At 39.4% G+C, this 19,387-nt stretch overlaps 1 long non-coding RNA gene across 2 annotated transcripts in view; it reads right to left on the bottom strand.

The window, feature by feature from the left end:
• The window catches only part of LOC132994366 (uncharacterized), a 100,785-nt gene extending 95,202 nt beyond the window's left edge, over window positions 1-5,583 (bottom strand). For both annotated transcript variants that reach the window (XR_009676658.1, XR_009676659.1), the window contains exon 1: window positions 4,972-5,583. This is a non-coding gene — a long non-coding RNA (uncharacterized LOC132994366). The remainder of the gene's footprint in view (window positions 1-4,971) is intronic.
• Window positions 5,584-19,387: the final 13,804 nt, after the last annotated feature.

The raw sequence follows: 19,387 nt of genomic DNA, 5'->3' as shown, positions 1-19,387 counted from the left end.
TTTACAGATTGTAGGCCATACAAAGGTGGATTTATGCTCCTGATCTCGTCGATGTTTGAACGTGACCAGTGTTGTGTGTTACTAAATAACCTATTACTGTAATGCCACTACTATTTTCGGTAACTAGTAGCAAAGAAGTTGCTTTCCACATTTACTAATGCCACTAGAATTACTGACATTTAAAGCACTCGTTACTCGTTATTTTATGTAAAAGGCAGAGTTACGCTAATGTACCTTGCCTAAATTTTCCCTGCTCCAGTGAAACAACTAGAATATAGCAGTGAGTTGTTGTCTGTGTGCAGGAAGGAAAGCATCTCTCACAAGAACAAAGCACCGAGCTAAACAACAAAATGCTTATATTAAACTAGCTGTCAGAGAGCCCTGCAGACCAAGGAGGAGACGCTCTATATAAACCCCAGCTTGATTAAAAACACAGCATGCTCCATGGTCTGTAAGCCGGGCTACAGACTGATAGACAGGTACGTTGATGTCGACGTGCTTCATATCAACTGTTGAGTCTGTTGCCTTTAAGGAAGAGGTAAAACACTGAAATATTATGAACACTAAATAATGTGAACATTAATATGAGGATTGAAGCAAATAAAGTAATGCTGAAGTATCTTACCTAAGTAACTTTTATAATGCAGTTACTCTGCTAGTTACTTTTTGAAATTAGTAACTAGTAACTGTAACTAGTTACTTATTTTCAGTAACGTTCCTAACACTGATCGTGAAATCCAATATAAACACTGGCCAGCTATCGGCAGATGGTCATTTTCCTACTTTAACTGTGCATGGTTATTAGCTCGGTCATTTGCGATTTTCGTTTTGTTTTGCAATGAGGCTCATTTGCATATAAAGGGGAGAATTAAGCCCCATATTTTTACATAATGGCTCATAAATTCTTGCCACTGCACTGCTGCACAGAGATGCTGTTTGCTCTGTTGCGCAGTTTGAGAGGCATGTAAGCCTTTGCGAATGCTTTGTGAATAAGACAGTCATATGTCTCATTTGCACAGCTTAAGCAGGACCAAAAACCACACAGCCCTTCTGTGAAGCAGGCCCTCAGACTTCATTTTGCAAAAATCAAGGTTGTCCATTTCTGGGTATGAGAATGCTGGTTTGAGCACTTTCACAGTAGCCCTTTACACTAGGTTTCTGCAGCTGCGCTGTTATGAAGCTCCACCATCACTACCCTTTTTTATTTAAAATTGCACCCATAACAGCGTTATAATGGTGTCACAGTGTGTGGTTTCACATTGCATTATGGCATTTTCATATAAACATATAGAGAGTGCAAAGTCAGCATGACCATAATTGAAACAATATTTACATCTAAGGGAAAACACCTGGTTTGATTATTTCAGAAGTTTCCTTTTAACACCATTAGTGTCATTTGCTTCTGCTTAATGGCCACTATTGTGAAAACATAATTTAACTAAAGCTTACAATAATGTCATAAAATCTGTAAGTAAGTTCAGTAAGGAATATACCCCATGAACTCCTGTTTCAAACATGCAGAGAAACCAACAAAGATATAAAACACTGACTCACAGACTGATGTCTGCCAGAATACCAGAGGTGGTTTATTTTTTTCCAACTTTAATGCAGCTTTGTTGTTCTTTAATATACAATACAGTCAAAGCCAACAGAAGGCAGACTGTTGTTTATTTTCTGGTAAGAGAAGACACCCTCAGGGGACTTAAAAAAGTCAATAGAAATAATTTTAGAAGCGATTGTTCTAACCTCACCTACAGTGACATTTCCAAAGAGAATGCATGAGCCTTTCATTTAAACAGTATTAATATTCAACAATTGTGGAGAGCTCATATACAGAAGTGTGTTTTTTTTATAGCTCTGCTTTGGTTGGAACAAAGGATGAAGTTGGTATGTGTTCATCAGACTGTACTTTCTCTTCAATCCTTATTAACTCACTGTATATATAGACATCAACAGCCAAAAGGGGCGGTCTTTTAAAGCTGGAATTCACTGTTTAAACACCATACATAAATGGGAGCGTTCACCTTCACGCCATTCAAAATCCCATCATTACAAAGCTCTCAGGATTTATTCAAAATGAAGACTGACTCCTCTTTAATTTGCTTGAACCTATTGCATTACTTTGCAACAATACCGACTATATAATACAAATGATTGACTTTCAGGTACAGCAAGCATTGGTCATTTACCTCTAATGAGTATGCTTTTATTTAAAATACATGGTAAATAGACTGCACTTATGTAACGCCACTTGAAGCGTTTCACTACATGTCAGCGTCTACCGTGTTCACATTCACATTCACACACTGATGGAAGACACTGCCATGCTCATCAAGCTCTAATCTAATGTGCATTCACACACAGTAACACACTAATGGCACAGCCTTCGGGAGCAATTCAGGGTTAAGTGTCTCGCCCAAGGATAATTTGACCTTGTGACTGGAGAAGCTGAGTATCGAACCATTGAACTTCCATTTTGTTGCACCATCCAATTTACCCCCTAAGCCACAGCCAGTTATATTTGTGACATGGCATTGTTAATCAAAAAGGGATTCCAGGTCTTAAAATTGACTGTCATCAAAGACAGAGGCGCTGTTGCAAGGCAGGTGGCAGCTTGGGCCTCATGCAACTAAGGGGCCCATGGGGGCTAACAAAGATTAAAGCACACTAGTGACTCAAAATGTGCAAAGTTTGCAATGACAGTAGGAAACCACCCTAAGGGGGCCCCAACTGAAAGCACTCATGCTGCCAAAGCGACGCACCATCCAGGAGAGACTGTCAGGACTGACTCTTATTTCAAAGAAGTGCATCTGGAGGACATAGTATTAGCTTAGCACAATATGTAGAAACAATGCTCAAAGACTGTTAAACAGCATTGGTTTCATATTGTGGGTTTTGTTCCCCAAAGGCCCCATGTTCACCTAGTGTTTTTTTTGGGGTTTATTTTTTAGATCGTTTATTACCAGATCAGACACAACAAAGAGGATGTGGATATACAGTATGACATGATCTGTAGGAGGATAAACTACACGGAATATTATACATTTGGAGAAGAGCGCAGATCACATCAACTTTCCTGAAAAGTTGAGCGCTCAGAAAAATGACACTAGTTGCTGCACTTTTTCTCCAGGCGGTTGCCTGCTGCTGCAAACACTGTCAAACACTCTGTCTATTAATTTTTGTTTAGGGCCACAGCTGACATTAGGATCACCACTCTTTGGTGGTGTCAGTTTGCTATTAATCTATTTCCCTTTTTGCAATATTCTTTAATGACCTGGCTGGAAAACAATACCGTTTGAGATTATTGCTTTGGTTATTGGAACTCTCTGAGTCTATTGGTGCTGGTTCAAATTATGTTTGCATATTGACGCTGTAAGAAAGGGTAATCATTCACAATACTAAACTTGATTAACTGGCATTTGCTCACCCGAAGACGACCGGCTCTTGCTCTTTCTCTAGAGTCGATAAGCAGACATATTGTTAGACTCTGAAGTGTTGTAGTTGTTATTTCACATTTGCAAAGTTGGACATAATGACTGCAGAAGTTATTAGAGAAGACTGAGTAATAGATACAAAACCATAATTATTGAGTTTGTGGATCCATACTATTGGTTACTGGTACATGTGCAAAACACTCCCATAGGGGTTCATCAAAATGAAAGAGCACATAATTTACTGCAACAATGTGTCTCATTGCTGTGTTTTAAATAGTATATTGGGAACAATTGAGCTTCAAGGCACAAAGGTCTAATATCTACCAAGCTGTGGATTCACACACAATTAGCTATGGGAATAAAAGCTATTTTAGTGAACTATGAATGAACTATACTAGGCTCTGCTTGGACAATGACATTAATATTTCTGCTCTAAAACATTTTTAGTGCCATTTTTTTAAATATTTAAGCTGAAGCGATCAATTGTTTACAATATGATATGTATATGCACGTGTAGCCTCTTCATGTCCTTAGCATGACACAAAAGAACATTTCTTATATATATATAAGGGCTCTTACAAGCTTCCATAACATTACAGATACATTTACTGAATTCTTTTTGATGTTACACATAAGTAAGATTACCATCAAGTTCCATAAAGCTATCTGGCATTCTTGGGAGGAGAAGAGATGAGGAGGGAAGTTTCTGATGTTACTTGAAATTCTTTAAATTGGCCATTATCCAAAAGCATACAATCTGAAGTGGAGCCCCCTCCTGCTTTATAGGTAAAAACCAACATAGAGAGATCAGGTGCTTTACATTGATCTCCTAGCTGGTAAAGACAGCTGGAGCTCCCCCTGTCAATTAACTCATTTGGACCATGAATATTCATCCCAACACAATTATTCAAACAGTCCTGGGAAGTAATTATATAGGTGTTCCCTTTTGCAGATATAGCAGTAAACACAGCATTTAGAATCTTTCAGAAATTTCAGGAACATTTCACCCTGTTTATTTACAACACAATCCGAACTCCCCATCAGTATCACGAATACAATCTTCAAGCTACCCAATTCTACTGATCAGGTCCCCATAAACATGGACAGCATCAGCTTCTGACAAACTATAATACTGAATCAACAGGTGGTTATACAAACTCTGAAGGTCAGCCCACGCAGATCCTTCAGTGGGAAGAAAATTATAAAACAATCATTTGAAATCAAATCAAACTGTAAAGCTATTGTGCCTTCTACTGCTTTGTCAATTAAATAAAGCTCATGCGACCTGAAGATTTCATTTTTCTCCAAAATTTACCACACCGACGGAGCCTTTTCTGGCGTTATTGTGAGTCTTTCTGTTGTGGCCTAACCAAGTATAACCATCTATGTCTATTGTCTTTAGTCCCGTTAAAAGCATTTCATTAAGGGATAGGATGTCTGGGTTGAAACTCTGTAATGTTAAGAGCCTGAACTCATAGTTCATATCTGTCCATCCATTTATATTCCAGTGTACAAGAGTAAATTATTCAGGACTTACAGGCTGGGAATACACTGTTCAGGTGTCGGTCCTCCATCACCGCCGTTTTCCACACCTGTCAGCTGTCTTCTAACTCTGCTGCTCCCGGTGATGTAAAACTAACGACCTTATTTCATTGCATTTCATCCAATCAAGTTATGAAATTCAGTTCTATGCGATTCTTGGAAGACCGAATATAAACTTTTCTGAATTTCTCTTTTCTATTCAGCCCTTTTTTCTTTCTTAGCACATCCGCCTTGTCCTGTACGGATCCAAATTCCACCTTTATCACTGGGTCGTTCTCATCTCTCTCTCAGCAGCCACCACTCCGTCAGGGACTCTCCCATTGTAGCCCCACGATGAGCAGGTTCTTCACCAGGGCCATGATGTGACACCGGAGATGATCACCAACACATCGGGGTCAAAATGAGTGCTTGCCCTTAGCTCGATCGATCTTGGCTTCCAGTTGTTCAATTCTTATCATGAAAAGGCTCAACTCCCAATATAAATCCATATTAAGAGAACCAAGAGTCACATGGAAACACGAGGAACATGCAGGTAGACGTATCACAGGAGCAGTGAGACGAAATGAAGTGAAACAAGCAACACTAGAGTAGAAGGTTGTCTGTCTGTCTGTCTGTCTGGGTTAGATGCCCTTCCACTCAGGTGAAGCCCATCTGCAATCACAGGTAGGTGGGCGGGGTCTCCCAAGCAACCAGCAGACATGCCACCACCCACCACCAGAGGGAGCCAAAACTCTGAAACACAAAAGAACAACAACAGCACCAAGCAAAAAACCATGGCCAGGGCAGTCACAAGTTCACAAGTAAATCAGGTCGTTAACAAAAACATTAAGATTGAGATGCTTTTGCAAACCATGTCCCTACTAACCCCCAATTTCCACATACTCATGCGCGCCGCTGTCCTTCAGCGCTACAAACTACGCCGTAGTTCGCTGCCACTCTAGTCAATCATTGTGTTTCCATAGTCAGCGCCATGGTTCGTATCTGGATCGTACCACCAGCGCCGCTACACTCTGCTTCGTTTCGACGGAGTACGTTGATTGCATGCGTCAAGCTGGCCACACAGAAAGAACATACAATCTGGTAACTTTCACAATAAAACACTCAGTTTTGATACTAGAACATATTTCCCTGTACTACATCAATAAAACAACATAATACTTATATACCCATTGTAGAAGCACAAATGATTCGAATCCAGTCCATTCTTCATTTGCTCCCTTTGTTGGGAACAATGACTTTATATGTGTTTGTTGTTGTTTTAATACCGGATGTATGACACATACATCGTATATACTTGCGCTGTCACAGGAACTCCTTGGTCTACAGCTGCCCGGTAGTGCTGCTCCATGCTGCACTCTGAGAATGCAGCCCGTGGTTGATGACGGATGAGGCAGCACGGAGCCATACCAGAGTGGAGCTGACACACAAGCATAAGTATCTGGAGGACATTCTGGGTGAAATTAGAACTAAAGTAAGACATTTCCAGATGGTAATTAAGATATTATCATTCTATTGTGCTGTCTGGAGTTAATTTTAAACACAAGAAAAAAAATCTTTCCCTGATGTTAGAATATTGACAAGTAAATAATTTAGAAGTCTTATTTGTGTTGAACAGCAGTCCTGAGCAATTAAGCTCTGGGGAACACGTGTGACCTTGAACAGCAGTATCAACTGAATAAAGAGGATTTCTTATTAACATGCAGACAGAACCTTATAACAAACATTGCACATTTTCTGTCCTGTTTGCTTCTTTTCCCTTTAATATTTATCTGATAATAATGACTCTATAAGAGCTATTTGGATTGAACTCAAGGTTAGATTCAACTGCAGGAACCACGTTACCATAGCAACTTTACTATATCCCATCTGGACTTCTGAAAATCTCACAGTATTTAACCTCAGAATTTATCAGGGATTCTTCTTTTAGAAGTTCAGGGCCGCCGAAGGTAAAAACTAAAGAAGATACATAATTCTGAGCATGCTTTAGTTTAAAAAAACATGAAAGAAACAACATAAGTGTTGCTACAGGGAGTTAGGACAGTATAGCATTGACAGCGTTTAGATAAAAAGGATGAGAGAGTTTGAACTGATGTCGAACCAACACAGGCGTGTGTGAAACAGTGTTCTTCACAGAGACAGCCTAAAGGAAATGTATTCAGTTGGCTGCGGAAAAATCAGTTCGAGGATGAAATAGTGCTGCAGTATCTGGCTGCATGAGCTGATAGGAGTCTTGTTTGGAAGTGAGCAGCGGGTTCACGAATCCCTCCTGCTGAGGGTTTAATAGTCAGAGTGTGGAGAAGACTGGCAGTATCCAGCGCTCTACGACGTGAGGAATCGCAGGCCTTTTCTTCTGCTGTCTGAAAATCTCTTATGAAATGCCTGGCAGCTTTTCAGCTGTTGTTAAATGCCTGTGGCTTGGCAGACTGTTATGTTATCACACCGATCCGATAGAGAAATGGGGAGTTTGGAGACAAAGGAACTTACACAAAGACTGAACCAGTCTGGGTTCACGGGAAAGTTCATCCTCCTGACTGAAGCTTAATAGAGACATATTTTGTTCTAGCTACGCTGAGAGATTGATACAAATGGTTTTGAGGCATTTCCAGTCCACAGCAGCACATGCAATACTCCAATGAATGTAGACATGGTTCATATCTTGCTATGGTATGTATCTCACTATTAAGATATAACATACAGATGTGTGCTTAGCAGTTAAAGGTAGGTACACACTGGGCCGACCATTAGGGGTCAGGGCTTGTCGGGGCTTTCAAAGAGAGTTGGTGGTTATGGTCGGTGTTGTGTGAACAGCATGCGTCGGTGCTGCTTGAGGCTGCTACCAGTCAGGGAAAGAAATCACTGTGATTGACTCAGCCACCGTTTCGATGCATAAGAAGAGACACAGAAGTTACAAAGGAAAACAAACGACTAGTCAAGAGGGCACACACAGAAGTCCCCTCTAATGGAACACCAGTACCATCTCCCTAACTTTGGATGCTTTCTTAAGTCAAGGTAATTACAAACACATTCAGCAGAAACATGATTAAAGTGTGAAAATGTTGCAATTTGTATATCCTCAGTCTGGTTTTCCACTTTCTGTGACACATATCCAACTGGTCACCACTTGCTGATATGGAGTGGTATTGCCAACTAATTGGCAGTACACTGCTATCAGTTTGGGGTAAACAGCATGACTTGTTGACCCAACGGCGGCAGCCAGAACACATGCTACATTGTTGTCGAGTCTGGCTTAGTTTGAATAACAGTAAGATCATTCCTATCAACCAAAATCAGCTAATCAAGGATAATTTTTTCTTCTTTGAAAAAAATTATTCTAACCTCCTGAATTCAGACAATAATGATTGTTGGGGACACATGCAGTGTGGCACAGGAGTTATTTAAAAAGAAAGGTGAGTTTTTATATTCCTCAACAAAGAAAACCAAGTTTAGAAACCAAATAAAAACCAAATGAACCTATAAAAGAGGTCAACTTAATATAACTCTAAATAAACAAAATGAAAAATAAGGTGTGAACTCAAAACACAAAAATGGACGCCAAGTTAACTAAATACAAGGAACCCAGTGACAACAGAGCACATGGTCTGCTCCAAGGAGCTGGCTCCGGCATAAGAGCTTTGTCTGCCCTTGGCCACACATTTGCGGGTTTTGGAGATCTTGGGCATCACTGGATGCTAGATAGATATAACACTGATGGACTGGCGCAAATCCAAACAATTGTGTCTGGGTCATGGAGCGGGAAAAAAAGGGAAAATGGAACACTGTGGGTGGACACTGTATATATTTGCACCAATGAAACTAACAGAATCCAGACTGTGGCGGTAATGCAACATATATAAATGCCAACTGCCATAATAATGCTACAGAAGAAGAAGGCCACGCCTTTTGCCCAGATCAGGAAGTTCCCGCCCCCAACATCCAGGTTACTCAGGAGAAAGAAAATAATAATGTTTTAATACAACAGAAATTAGTGTTTAATCTTACAGTGTATAAGGTGGGTGCACTAAAACAGTGCAAGGCTAATGTATAAATAAACTAATAACAAATCAAAATACTTGTGTAGATTGTTTGTGTGGTTGACTGAACAATAAACATGTGTTGGTGGACAACTAATGAGGTGAGAGTTTGGGTGAGTGTGAGATCACCCCGTGTGGCTTTAGCCATCACAATAATCTGTAGGCATTGTTGCCTGTACACTTTTACTATGGACTGTTGGTTTTTGTGTCCCTTCTTTCACTCTTGTCCAACATGATGATTTCCATGGGAGTTATATTTCATACCTAGGCTTTGTATTTATGTCATTGTGTTGTTTTTATGGATGTATTGCCTGTATGGACCTCTGTTACAAACCAAATTGCCCCTCGGGAACAACAAATCCAAATGATGTCAAATTGCATCTTCATTCAACTGGAAACTTTTGAAGCAAAACTGGTTCTTGTTGGTGAAGGTGTCAGAAGAGCTGTTTTAATGTGGCTTGTATAAAAGAAGACAAAACAGATATATGACAAGACCACCTGGACAAACTGTTTGTACTCAAAACAAGTCCATGTAAGGATTCAGCAACAGGCAGTTTATAGAGAATATAACGATGAAGACTGACAGAATTCTATAAAAAGTATTTTGCAGAGCTTTCAATTTCCAACTCTAATTTAACAAAACCCTGCTCATCAGTACACATGAGATATTTAGAATATGCATTATTTTTACATAATTGCTGAATTAACACCTGTAAGCTCACTAGCTATTAGTCCTGAGTGTCCTGAGTGCCTGTACAGGCATTTAGCTCAATATGCACGGCAAAATACTCATTAAAATAACATCGTATGTGCACAGCAGTTTTGGAACATTCAGGTGTGCAAAGTGGTTAAAAAAGAATAGCAGAGGAGTTCTAGGCAGACACTCTGCAACCTGGACATTCAAACACAGAAAATCAAAAGTACAATCAATCGACAAGTATATTAAAGGTAACACATGACGCAAATTTTGTCCCGAGCCAGTCTACAAACCAATTATGAGAAAAGTCCATCCTCTCCATCGTTTGCCTGCTCCACTTTTCAGAAAATGTGTGCTCAAACAGGCCGTTTCGAGGATTTCCCTTCATGACATCACAAAGGGCAGTAACCCCTCCCCCAGGTGGGAGACACTCCCACAGCTAGGTGTTTGTTCTGCCCTCTGAATCTGCCTTCGCACTGTAAACAATTGGGCATAGGGGTAAGAAAGCTCAAGCCATCTGAACCCTTCCAGAGGGGCGTCATCAAACACAGCCCACGTGCATTTAAAGGTACAGACACAGAAACAGCCTGTTCTGAGCAGGGCTGAAATAGAGGGGTTTATAGACATGATCAAATACAGGATCAGAGTGGATTTAGAACAAGAAACTTCACACACATGTTTTGGGGAGTTCTGTGACTATATTATGATTAATATGATGTTCAATACAGCATTAAGATCATTTCCTTTTTATTTCCATGCTTGATGTGTTTAAAGGGGATGCTACTATTGCATTAAGAGTTACTTAAAATATCAGTTTCCACTACACACCTGTTGCAACTCTGATCGCTGTGACACTTCAATATCCCCGTGTGGGATTAATACAGTTTAAAATATCCTATCTTCACTTACAAATGAGTTTTTGATGAGATTTGAAACATTGACAAAATGAGACTTTCTAACATGAAATGATTCATTGTTCCAGATATGACTGGATTATTGAGAAATGTGCGGCCCGTCCTGGCACCTGTTTCACTGTGTTTTTCCATCGCACCAACCTGTCAATCAGTTGTAATGCCTCACGTTCTATCCAAGCAGCATATTTATAGCAGAAATAAACAAGTTTACAGTCTGGATTGAGCTACTTATTAACAATGCAGTGCAAGTTGTTTTGGTTTCATGCTGGTGCTCAAGGGCGACATCTGCTGGATCAAAAAATTGTATATTCTTCCCTTAGTTTTTTCATTTATTTACATAAAAAGGGGCGTGGCTGACAGGTGGGAGGGTTGTAGCTGTTTACATGAGTCAACTTTTCCATGGTTTGGCTTCAAAAGTCTATTTGAAAACAATGGTAAATGTTAAATGGACTTGAGCTTATAGCGTATACGTATAGCGCTTTTCTAGTCTTCTGACTATTCAAAGAGCTTTTACACTGCATGTCACACACCTTCACACTATGATGGCAAACATTTCTATGTAGTGAGACCATCAGAGGTAACTAATCCCATTCATAAACATTCATACGCCTGAAGCAGCGGGAATTCGGGGTTAAGTGTCTTGCCCAAGGACACATTAGACATGTTGCTGCAGGAGCTGGGGATCCAACCTTCGACCTTCCAGTTGAGACGACGACTCTACCAACTGAGCCACAGACTAAGCCCATGTTTCATACAGTCTATATGGTTTTAACTTATAGCTGCAGTGCAATTCATTGAGTGCTCTGGCTCATGTATGGAAAATAACAAACAGTGTGAAAAAAAGAAAAGTCAGCACACTGTTCAGCTCTCAATGGGTAATATTGATTAACCAGGGCAATGTTTTAATCTTCAAGATCTTGGCCTGAGGATATTCAACGAAACTAATTTACTTTAATTTATTTAATTTCCAATGCAGATTCGTTGATTATGACATATGACATGAGATTAGTGAAGTTTACTGTAAAGGCAAAGTAAGATTGGATGTTTTGGGATGTGCTCCAAGACGCTTCCCTGCCTTTCATGTCTCTGTTCCAGAGCAAGAAACTTTATTTTGTAAATTATCTTGGAAAATCCCAGTACCTGCATCATGGCAACCACTGCATGGTAAAGGTTAGACAACTAAATCACATAGGGAACAGGGATTGATACACAATACAAAAGGGTTGCTACAAAAGGGCACAATTTCCTGCATTGATACTGAATCCTGGCACAGGACATCAATCCTGAGGTCAAAAATATTCCAAAATGAACATAATTCCTGGGGATACTGGGCTGTTAAATTAAAAAGGTACTGCGCTGATGATTGCAGACATTAAAAAGGACACTTTGGTCTTAAGGGCTCAGCGACGTACTCTGGACGTTTGCCTTTGTTATTCAAATCATTTTATAAATCAATTCTAAAACAAATTGGTTGGCAGTGTCATGACGCTACAATGATTATTTTTCCTTCCAGTGAGAGGCTTTGTTAAAAACCGTCAGTTTAGTCTCCCATAGTATTCTTGGCTGAGTATCATTAGTGAGAGAATGTGTTGCGAGTTTGCAGGCATGCAGAAAGGGGCACTCATTTGAGTTTAATGGTGCAAATGTGTGCAGCTCTCCCATTTCTCAGCCAAACTGACTTGGCTTCTTTTCAGTGTGCACTTTTTGACAGACGTTGACAGGTCCCGTTGGGCTCTTTTACAGTGCTGACTGCTGAGAGGAACATGCTGGAAACGAAACAAAAAGGGTTTCCAGCAGCTCCCCATGTTATTTCTATTCTGCCTGTATCCATACCTGGCCAGGGAGCGACGTGCACCCCTATCAAACAGGCTTCTGCTGACTGACTGATCTGTGCTGTCAGAGGGGGATTTATTTCTGCACCACAATGAGGGTACTTTTTACAATCTTAAACTGATATTAATCTTATGTTGCTTAAGAAATCTGCCATTATCTTGTCATCTCAACCAAAATAATGATTTCTCATGCCAATTACAAAAAATATATAATTTTTATAAAACTTTTGGATATTAAATAACAATATACATGAGTTTGCAATCCAAGTAGGATATCTTCCTTGGCTCTACATCCAGACATGTTTCTTCCATTGGGGAAATAGCACTCATATTTTCACCATTTATTTTCATAGGTTCCCTTATTTGAAATTGAAAAGCATCTCTTCCAGGAATCACAAATTCACATTTCTTGAGGCTGAGGTCTCAAACATGTCAATCATGAGCTACTAGTAGTTCACGTCTGGGTTTTCAGTCGCCCGATTTGTAAACGTCGAAATATAGCCAATTACATATATGTAGGAAACAACTTTGGGTCGGTAAGGCTGTACACTAGTGGAGCCAAAGTCAGGAGTTTGGTGCTGTTAACAAGCCAATTCAGTCACAATTATCATGGACATATCAGGTGACCATGCCACACACACTTTTTCCATGGGGATTTTTTTTTTCGACAAACGTGAAGGACAAGTGTGCTCCATTATCACCAGCATTACAGTTGACAAAAGAAGCAACTAGGAGCCTCACCATACTCAAGTCCACAGTAAATTTGCACAGGATATCCCTGGGGGCCGCGCTCTACAAGCTAAAAAGATGAACGGTCTGAAAGCAAGAAAACAATCTCTATTCACTAATCGCCAACGAAAAGGAAACACGGCGATGGAGGTGTGATATAAAGTGGCGCACATTCTAACAAAGCAGACATGTGACGAGATGGTGACGATTATGGACCACGTCCTAGATGATGGCAATACTGTCATCAAAAATCCTTTCATTTCCTAAAATTCATCAACATTTAATTTTCAATTTAGAAAAATTCTTCAAAGATTGTTGATTTATTTTAGGACTTTTTAGTTTTTTATTGACTCAATCAAAAGATGTGTAAGAAGTTATAAAACGTAAAAGTAAAAGTAAAATGTAAGTCAATTCTGTAACCTGTAACAATTTAAAAACACCTCTACCTGTCATGGTTCTTCAAAAAACTAAGAGGAGGACCCATGTGCAGAAAACAAAACTATTTATGTTAAACAAAAAGGCAGAAGGCAACAAAAACTTACTTTTTAACAAAACGAGCCACGAGGGAAAAACTGGTAAGCAAGCACAGGAAGTAGACACTGGTAGACACTGACATCCAACCATCCAACAACTAACAACTAACAAACGACAATGACACAGAAGGGAAGAAACAGAGATACGAAATAGACAGGGTAATCAAACTCAGGTGAGACCAACAAGACACGAGTGAGGACAATGAAGGCAATCAAGACTGTAGGGAAAACACAGGCAGGAAGAAATACAAGACTAGAAAAACTGAGGACAACTACAAAATAAATACATGAAACACTGAAGACTGTAACATCTAAACACCAGGATAACAGATTACAAAATAAACAGGACACACTAAAGATTACACTAGGAATCATTAAGATAACACACAAGGGAAACAAGCAACATTAGAATAGACAGTAGAAATTAAAACATGGAAACCTAAACTCTGAAATACACAAAAATACAAAACTAAATAAGACCAAATCATGACACTACCCACATGAATCATTTGTTCATTGAAATATACACTCCTCACTATCACAAGCCTAATCTGCTTATGCAAACACTGTTTTCAACAACTTCAGTTAAAGCTAAAAAAATGATGTTTGATATGTGCCCCGACAATTGCCCAGTTTGATGACTTGTTGGGTAGGACCGGTGCCGGGATTTCTCGGCCAAACTCGGCTGACACCAACTACAGACGTTCCGCCCCGGCTGCAGAGCGCCTGTGCATCTGTTTCTGCTAAGTGGCACGTCGTGTCGATCCCCAATTACGCACACTACACCATCGGAGCAGCCCCAAAATACACAGAATTTGTCAACATGATGCCGAATTATCTATCATGCTGTACATAAGCTGTTTTTTTTTCGTTTTTTTTTCATTTCTGTCTGCAAGAAGATTACTGCTATTTTATGAAATGTGTGTTTATTTGAATTAATGTTCACATATGTCGGGCCTTTCTTTGCATAGGCTTACTGCCCCCATTAACACTCAAATTAACTCAGCTAAAGTGTCATTCCATTTATGAGCAGGCTTATGAGATACAAATTGTGTAATTTTGAGTAAGTTTATACTGCTATATGCAGATAAATATGTAAACATAAAATTATATACTACCACTATGAATTGATTTTTTGTACTAGTAACTTCTCTTAATTCATGTGTTTCCTATACTGCAGGTACCTTGCCACGGCTGGGGTCTCCAATGTGGCAGACATTGTCCCTGATGTTGCGTCTGCCATCTGGGACAGCCTTGTGGAAGAATTTATGGCTGTGCTCAACACAGAGGAGTAGAGGTCCATATAGCCCTGAAGTTCAAGGAGCGGTAGAACTTTCCTCTCTGCTGTGGAGCAGTGGATGGGAAGCATGTTGTGGTCAGAGCCCCTGCGAATACAGGGTCTCAGTTCTACAATTACAAGGGAACCATTTCTTTGGTTCTCTTGGCTGTTGTAGATGCTGAGTACTGTTTTCGCGTCATCGATGTTGGTGGCTATGGCCAAACATGTGATGGTGGGATTTGGGCGACTTCAGCATTTGGTCAAGCGTAATAGCATAATAAAGAAATGTGATGCCATCTAGTATTGTTGTGTCTATGGTAATTATATGTTAAGCATTTTATATTATAATGTAGACATCTATTAAAATGTGCCTGGTGCAACTGGAATGTTGCCATAGCAGTGTAGTCTGCAAATCCTATGTACTGTTTACTCTACATCATTCAGTTTATAGGTGTGACTACAAGTATGAACACTTGTTTTATTTTAGCTTAAAATGACTGGCTGTCATCCCATTTTTTAAGGTAGAACAAGAAACTTTAATTGAGACAACTTTATCAAATTAAATATTTATTTTGAACTATTTTAAAAACTCTTTATAAAAAAATAAATAAAACTTCAACATTATTAACAAAATAAAATATTTACAACAAAAAAAAAGGGAAACCTAGTTCATTCCCTGAAAAGATTGACACCCCAATTTATTAAATGATTGCTTCCACATTAAGCTCCAAAGTCATGGCTTCAAATATTAATTTATGGATGCGAAATTTAACATATTCCTTCTGCTGGGGTGTCAATCTTCCCAGGGAAGGAACAAGGCTCTTGAGGAATATTTCATCCTCAGTCAGGGGTGGGGGGGAGGTGGGGCAACTTGTTGTTGCTGCTGTTGCCTGAGGGCCTGGAGGAGCAGTGCCTTGATTTTGCTGTCCTGGTCCCTTGAGGAAACTACGCTAAAAAGGAATTTATGTGAAACCACTGCATAACATCAAATGGATTGTACTGATATAATTAGTTCAAAGGTTAATATTACTGAAGCACCCACCACACAGAATTGACCAGTGGGTTGTTGCTCAGTTGGAGCAGGGGTGGCTGTCTCCTGCTTACTGGCGTCTGATGGACCAGCGTCTGATGGACCAGCCTCTGGTTCTGTAAGATAAGATAGATAGATAGATAGATACTTTTTTGATCCCGAGGGAAATTAAAAATATTATATTGTAGCTATTCTTTTCTAGCTGTCTGCTTCAATAAATAAAAAAATCAGCATCTATAGAACAAAAGAACATATTTATCCATCTCTATTGAAAAATCATTCACATGTGGGTTTGATATGACTTATGTGTCTTCACTTGTCATCCCACGTGTGACTGCCGAGGGTCCAGCTGCCTCCTCTCCCACGTCCATCACTGCACCCTGGTCCTCCGTCCCACCATCCCGGTCCTGATCCTCGGCGATCTTGTCCTCCTGTCCCGCAGACCCTTCCACCTTTTTCTGCAAGTGTCCTCTGACTGGGAAATGTAGTTCAAGTTTATTAAAGCCATTTCAACAACAGTTGATAGGCATTTGTCTTGTAATCCCGTTATTTAAACTGATGCTGCCGGTATTTTCTGCTCTCTCTTCGTTTTTAAAGTTATTAACAAGCCTCTCCACTCGAAGCTCACCTGTTGTGATAACCGAAACGAGAATGAAACGGAGGGAGGCAATAATATCAGCGAGGTCTCAAAATGTTTTTGAACAGTCACCTACAAACATTTATTTCCATGCATTAGTATCTATGCATGCTGCTTGAAGTGATGTCAGTCAGCAGCTCTTTCTGATCTTGTTCAGTGTGCAGCAAAAAGATGAGAGTGAGTAACTATGGTGATTGTCTGTCCGTCAATCAACGATGTCCCGCCCCCTCCGTGAATAAAACTCTTAACTCAGTAAAACTTACTTTGACCATGTGTCACAGAATAATCACATTATGGATTATGTTTGAAGTCTATATGTTTTTAAATGAATGCATCACTGTATAAAAAGGTACATGTTGAACCATAACATAGATTTAAAGACACAAAAGAGCACACAATACTTAATCATTAATTTAAAGTGGTGCATAAAAGCCTACAATTGTACATACAAATTCCTCAGAATGCAGGGAAATACATTTCTGATGTTAAAAATGTTCTGGGAAGATGTCCAGCCCCCCCAACAAAGACAATTTTAAATAGACTAAACTTACAAGCACAGTATTTGTGCAATTAAAAACATTATACAGGGAAATAAGTTTGGTTAAACTGGTTGGTAACTTGCAAATTTTTTCTCTAAGATCAGTATGGAAAAAAATTGTGATAAAATTGTGATCGTGATATGATATTTTTTTTACATATCGCCCACCACTAATACATTTTTATGGGATTTACCTCCACATATTCTGTTCCTCCCAAAGCACTGTTTGTCTTTTGCGGGGTGACATGAGACAACAGTTTTATGAAGACCACATACATTTGTTTAGTAATGTTCTTTTCCCAAATTATTTCCTGAAAAACGTCTCTGTATAAGGGGGGTACTTGGCTGAGAAAATTTCTGAAAGGGGGTACACAAGCCCAAAAAGTTTGAGAATCCCTGGTTTAGGACATGCAGTGGAAAAAAATGTTTCGCTTTGCTTAAGCCGCAATTGCCTGTGGCCTGCACACTTTAGTTAGCTCATAGCTTCGCTTTGTATATACATTGACACGTAATGACTGTGATCAAAAAATGCTTAAATGACATTCAAATAAGCAATGAGTATGTTATTCTTCTTTTCTGTACTCCTTGACTAAAGCTGTCACGTCCACATGAACCTGACATAAACACATCTCCAATAACAACAACAACTCAGCCAGTGGGCCTCACGCCTCAAAGTCATGACTCAGAGAGACATTTAGAATATACTTGATATATGCTATATTTAGGTATAAGTGTGTTCCTTAACTATAATTAATGCCAAGTAACATTTTCAGACCTTACTTACAGATCAACTATGTTGGAGGTCATACAATGGGGGAGTTTATGTCCTGATCACTAGAAAGTTTGTGAGTGATGTCCTTTATAAATGATATGGCGCATTAATCACCACCTCTCAGGGTAGTGTCAAAGTTGTAGTCTGCGTGTGGTTATTTGTGCCATTGTTTGTGAATGAGACGCTTTTTTGCATAAAAAAGGAAACAACTTTACCCCAAATGATTGCGCAATGGCTCATTTAAATACCCACTAACTGTTTGCGGTGCAGCGCAGTGTGCTGTGCATGTAACCATTGGATCTGTCTTTTCGGTCTCATTTAAACAGGTTTAGAGTGCACAAAAGCCGCACAACCCTTTGTTTAAATCAGACCCTTCATAAATACCAACACTATTATGCTTTCATTTAAATGCACAGTAAATGTATGTGCTACACATATTAATGTATGTGTGCAATAAGTGTTGATTGCTCCTCCCAGCTAAAATGTCTCATTGCTGTATAAACGTTTGCTGCAAATATTAAATGCTCAATAAAACGTCCATAACCGAACCCATTTAATGACATTCTCAGGCAAGAATTGTAATGTAGAAATAATAGGATGATATGAGGTCATGATCACAACATAACTGCCCTCATCACAACACGATCAGTTGTGAGTAATCTTCATGGAACCATGTCTAAATAAATATGATTAACCCCAACGCATCATCTACTTCTCTCCCTGTGGCTCTGACATCCTTATAGGAGCAATTAAAATGAAGGAATACAACCATTGTATAGCTAAAACTCAAGTGGAAGCTCTTACCTTTTGCATATTAAGATATGTTCTGTGCTCTCTGTGCTTACTGTGATTTATTTACAAATAAATGCAAGACAGTCCTTGAAGCTATAAAAAGAGTACAATAAATAACATTATGCAAATGTATTTGCCCCGACCGTACTTACTTTTTAGTTCAAAATAAATCTAGATATTGTAGCAACAAATAAAACAGACATGAACATGCTACGGCCTTGTGGAGGCTTTCCCCAGCACATTTCATTGCACAAATTGCTTGATAGCTCAAATTGCTGTTTAACGGTCTGCCTTGAACAGTGGGCAACATCACTCTGGGCTTTGATAGAGGGAGAAGATGACATATTTACTTGCCGTTTAATTTGGATTCACACTACCATTTCACAGAGTGCAATTTCAAAATGACAATCTTGTGGCATGAAGGACTGTACTGTGTGAGCAGTAAAAACAACACATGGGCTCAATGTGCCGCCTTCTTTTCCTACTGCTTACCCTCTCCTCCCTTTAGGTTTCCTTAAGTGGAACTCAGTATCCACTGAGGACTTTCATTTGCTCTTGAAAATATAAAGTTTGCACCAAATTTATTTTTGATCTAATAGCCAAGCTGTGCTGGCAGTGACGTGGAGG

The sequence above is a fragment of the Labrus mixtus genome, chromosome 19 (assembly GCF_963584025.1).
Source record: "Labrus mixtus chromosome 19, fLabMix1.1, whole genome shotgun sequence".
NCBI lineage: Eukaryota > Metazoa > Chordata > Actinopteri > Labriformes > Labridae > Labrus > Labrus mixtus.
This window is presented reverse-complemented; position numbering and strand designations above follow the sequence as displayed.